Here is a 6,000-nt window from a genome sequence, read left to right as displayed (position 1 = left end):
AGCTAAATGGAAATCAGAATGGGAAAAATCTAATCTGGACATCTACAACATAATACAAACAATAGGTAATCCGATACCGGGATATCAGCTACCTCGACTAGATTGGGTTATGTAAACCGTCCCCGCACTGGATAAGAACGCTGTAAAGAGTTGATTTACAAATGAAAAGTGGTAGACATCCCAGATTGTGATTACGGTCATCTTTCACAGACTATCCACCATTTACTGAAAGTTTTGCAATGTCCTAGGATTTGAAGGATCAATTCAGAAAATTCACGATGCCACCGATGATGCAATTAATTGGATTAAAGCACTAAACATTAAACTTTAAAGTAGACCTTTAAATAGCACCACAATTTTTTGTATACATTTTAGAGTTACCAAAAATCTAGTCATGGTAGGGATTTAATTTGTAATTTGTTTTATGTTATTAATTTTATTTGCTCGCTCATATTATAATATAACTTACGATCATAATAATACTAGCTATATTTACAGATCTTCGTTCAATAAATTGGTTTGGCAATTTTTTTTGAACTTGCAGATTAAAATTTTTTAGCTAAAAAGCTTATGAGAAAAATACCTGTATGGAAACAAACAACTGTGCACATTATAATAGCTGATGCATAAGTAAAAAAACCACATGCAAAAGTTTTCAAAGGAGATGAGACGGTGAAAAAACTAAAAAACGAAGTAATTTGAATGTAATACCTAATTGTTTTCCTTATTTATTAAACGTAAATTATAGATAGTTATTATAATTAATAAATAAGGAAATAATAGACATATATTATATATCATAGTATAACACTTTAATAATTCATATCGAATAGAATTTGAATATGAATCATATATGTATATAATTTCATATCTATATTCAACAATATTTCTTATTGTTCTAGTCTTTGTAATGTTCTATTCCTTTTACCAAGTGAATATTCACTGAGAACTGGTAATTGGATACTGTATTAGGTATATATGGTATTAAAATGTAAAATAAACAATAAGCCATCAACTATCTAATATATTAAAGAAGTTGATGATAACATTATTACATTTAATATTCATTTCAGCGTTTTGAATAAAAAGTTATCAATAAAAAAGGTGGATAGTGAGAGAGTGTACAGCCTAGCATACTTGTATAGTTATACTAATCAAATTTAATAGTAAAAAAAATAAATTGAAAATATTACATGGGTATAAATAGCGTTACTATTGGAAAAAAAATGTTAGATACGAAAAGAAAAGTTTTATGAATTTTCAATTCAAAAATAACTTAAATTTTCAGGATTTTGATGAGGTTTGTCTAAAATTGAACTTTAAATGCTTATGTAAAAAAATCGTTCATACTGTATCTTTAATATTTATGAACTGCTAGTAAAACTACTGATGAGGAACCTAGCATTACATTTTTGAGGTTTCTTATCTAGCAAACATTTTTTTTATTGATATAAATAGTACCTAATATTAAAATATGGTGAGAATGTAATAAAGTAGTTACAGATTAATTTTTGAGTTACACCAAAAAAGTCAAATCGAATTTTTTGTTTTTTTTCCCGACGCTTTCGAAAACTACTAGGTTATACTATTCACGAACAACATTCACTTGCTTATCAGAAAAGATGCTAAAGTCGAAAATCAGAGTATTTTTAGTACAAAAAAAACACATCATTGTAAAATCAATAGACTCATTTGCTTCTCTCAAAATCTGAAATTGAAACAAAATGTTCGAGTACAATAATATGATTTTTATTATATATAATTTTATATATAGATAAAGTTAATGAAATATATTTCATTTTATTTTAAGTACTTATTCTATATTATAATTATCTTCCTATTATAATAATAATTTAGGTAACTTAAGTAGTAGTTAACCTATTGTATAATATTTTATTATTATTTAGGTTAATATTAATAGTAGTCTACCTATATATATATACATTCGAAATTCCGATTACTCATATTAATTCAAAATGCAATTTTTTATGATTATTTTTGTCATAATATAAATGTTTGGACTATAAAACAATTAAATACGCCAGTGATTCAACTGCGTACAACATTTTTTTTTTTTATTCATGTAGCATAATAATAATATAAATAATAAGGTGCCTGAAAAATATTGTACTACTCAGCTCATTCAAAATACAAATTTAAACGTTGGGCGGCCGCCAATATAGGCGCCTGATATGATTTACTAGCAGCAGTGTCGCCAAAAACCGCACTGAACAAACGAAAATACATTCGAAAACTCACATATTTTTCATAATATTCTCAATCACCCTAGGTACTGGTCACTGAAGAATCACCTTGCAAACGGTACACACACTCGTGAGCTCCGAAAAAGAGACTGGGATCTGGTGTGATATTCCTTAAAACATAAATATAAATAAATCTTAAAACATTTCGGAAAATGTTCTCCCTTTTTATTTTTCAATGTATTATAAATTAGCAGACATTATACGAATCTAATGAAAAATAAATTTAAATTAAATTAATCAACGTGCTTTAAGGTAACAATATATACAGTTGATTTTTGTAAGTAAACTTATTCGAACATAACCAAAGAGCCTAAAAAAAAATGCAACACACACTCGTATTGCAGTGTCATTGGAAATCAGTTTTTAAATAGCTTCATACCTCCAAACGTATTCATATAATATCTTCTATAAAAGGTATCTTATGGAAATTAAAGTTTTAAAATGTTAAAAATATTAATTATAAATAAAGATATAAATATAATAATAACAACAATAAATTAATAAACAATGGTACCTATAATATTATGCACAATTATACAAGTAAGGAAAATCACAAACACAAACTAACAGTAGGTACTATATAGTCTCTGACTTCATGGTAGGTACTTTATGACTTACTAGGTAGGTAATTTATAATTTGATAAAAATTAATAGTTTAATGTACTACTCTTAATAACATAAAAAAATCATAAGTAAATAATATATTTTTCAGAAACATGGCAACGAAAGTCATAGCTGTCGCATTCAACAGTAGTTACTGTAAAATATATGGCCACAGGTTACGAAAAATAATGGTAATTTTAAAGTCATCCACCCGGTAGCGACACTTCCTATTGACTTAAGTGTCATTTTTTAAAATATTTAATTTAAGTGTGTTAATAATTATTTATTAATTAGCATGCAATTGAAAATGTTATGTATGTGGTAATATTAGCAGCGTTCTATTTCAGTTATAATTATTTTAGATGACAACAATAGATATAATACACACTATTATAAAAGATAATTAGTAATTAACATAATATGAAAAAAAACATTTTTTTTTAAGTTTTCATGTAGTGATCATCGTGATAGTCATTTTAATTTCATGATATGTTGGTAAACTATCACAAAGTTTTTAGTTTTACTTATTATACTAAATTTTTTGAAATATTAAAAACTCAATGTTCAAACTTTATAGTTTATTCACCATTCTTTTAAATATTACCTGCTCGAAAATAACTTTTGAGTACTTTCAAGCTACATTTTAGCGGGAAGAAAATAATTAATTTTGTATTCAATGTTTATTTGATGTTTTTTCTGATTTTTGGTGGTTAATTAAATTAAGTGGACTTATTATTAGTTAGGTACCTAACATTAACGAGTATATTTTAACGTATCCGAGTTCATACCATTAATCATATCATTATAACTAAAATAATGACTTCAACAATAACACAAAATACGTTTTGAGATCTTAGACGACATAATATGATATTATGCAAGGTATAATATTATATTTAAACCGATTTTATTTGGAAACCTTAATTTTTAATGAAAATTCTATTCCAACTGTATCCGTCTTAGATTCTAATCCGCCATTTGTATCGTCCAATATCCTGGATCATGTATAATCGTAATAATTACAATACTATTTTAAAATGAGAATATTCACAAGTAGTTATACAAAAAAAAAAAGCATGAAGATTATTTTTCATTGACTTTTGAGAACAATTAAATATTTAACAGGTTTTCAGATCAGTAATATTATGTAGGTATTCTAATCCTTTGTTAAAATTTACCGGGATGAGGTCGAGAGCATGTAATATTTAAAGTTAAATGTTTAATATTTTTTTGATAAGAGTATTTTGATTTTGTATGAGTCGCTTAATAATGCATCAAGTTAATTTCAAAGTTTTCACTTAAAAATGTATAATACCAGAGAAGTAAATATCAAAAATGTACTATAGATAATTTAAAAAATAAGTTATAATCTTGTGGTTTGATCCGAAGAAAAAATATATTTAATCTGTTGTTTATTATTCACTTTATATTAAGTAGATAAATATTATTCGAACATATAAAATATACTTTATACTATTAGCTCGATCTTATACAGAGATAAAATAATATACACATTATTCTATGATCTTAATATTTCTAAGTACGTATTTTTTGTTGATTTATGTTGATTAATTTTCAGTAGATGCTCAACTAAAACTCTTTGCTTGAGGGATAGAATATTGAAGGGCATTGTACAGCTTGACCGTTGTCGTAAAGATAACTTTCTATATCTATTGAATACGTAATTTTAATCCTAAATTCTAAATCCTCATATCCTATCTTCGGTTTAGATATCGATGCAAAAGTAAAGGATACAACGAATACACTTCCCGTTTACCCTGAGGAATATTATACTTTTTGTATATCTATGACATGTAGATAATAACTTGTTAGAGATTGGTGTCTGCTTGGATAATACAGATAATACAAATACTCATTGAACATTATAACAGCTGTATGGTTTTGTTTGAAGATATAATACTACAATACGATTTTATGTTTGTAGAGCTCATTTGTCAATTATAATATTATTACTTGTCAAACTGTCAAAGACAGTCCTAAGTTATTACCCACAAATTGGACCTATATTATAACTATTTGTTATTCAACAAATTCTTTTTTAGAAAAATGGTAATTTGATTGTAACTATTGTTGGGTTTAAGTAAAAATATTATGCCGATGTAAAGTGCAAAACTTTGAAATGCTAAGTACTATATTTCCATTAAAATTTTGTTGTTTCTTGTATACACATTTATGGAAACACTGTAGTTAATACTGTTATAATATACTATAGTCTATGAGTATTAGTACTATTGTATTATTACTTGACGTATTGCTAATCTTGCCATGTTAATTATTACCGTCTATTGATATGTATTGTAGTCATTATTTTCAAATAATTTTTTTTTTCAAATTTTTGTGTAAATTAATTGTGGTGTAAAAATGTTTCGTTTACAAGTTAACGAAACATAATAATATTATTATAATTTTAACACAATATTACGAGTAATAGGTAATGCATTTTACATTTGTGCAATGACACCATTTTATAGTATATTATTTGTCGTGAATATTTTTTGGACGACTATTATTAAAGTATATGAAATATTTAGAATATCATTGTAACATACTCGTATTATATTTCACCAGTTTCAATAAAGTTACAATCGTACCTAATCAATCAAATATAATTCCAAATACTTTGTATGACATTTGACCATTGTTTCGAGTTGTTTTGTGTAGTATCTAAGAATCGTATTATTGTTTCCTTTAAAACTAAAGAACGATGTGCAACATATAAACATTGAGTTTATACTGGCTTATCACATCAAGTAAATCGTAAATGGTTGTAAATGATTGCATAGAAATAATTTCCACTAAAGACCAAGATTAGATGAAACTATGAAAGCACTTATCTATTCCAGTGATGTGCCCCAATAACCTTTGATAACCGAAGAAAGAGAAAACGCTAGATTGTGAATGAAAATAATTTTAGAACAAGACATTAACAATTTTTTTTAAAATTAAAATCTCAAGGGTTTAATTTAAAGTCCGTTGATGGGTTTAAGTTTCATGCGAAATATCGTTTTTCTGTATACGTTTTACGGTGTTAAATTTTGATTCAGTTTTAATATATTTCGTTTCTGTTTGAAAGATGATACCGTATTCGTATTATTTAATGTGCTCATTAAAA

Source organism: Myzus persicae, unplaced genomic scaffold (assembly GCF_001856785.1).
Source record: "Myzus persicae strain clone G006 unplaced genomic scaffold, MPER_G0061.0, whole genome shotgun sequence".
Taxonomy (NCBI): domain Eukaryota; kingdom Metazoa; phylum Arthropoda; class Insecta; order Hemiptera; family Aphididae; genus Myzus; species Myzus persicae.
This window is presented reverse-complemented; position numbering follows the sequence as displayed.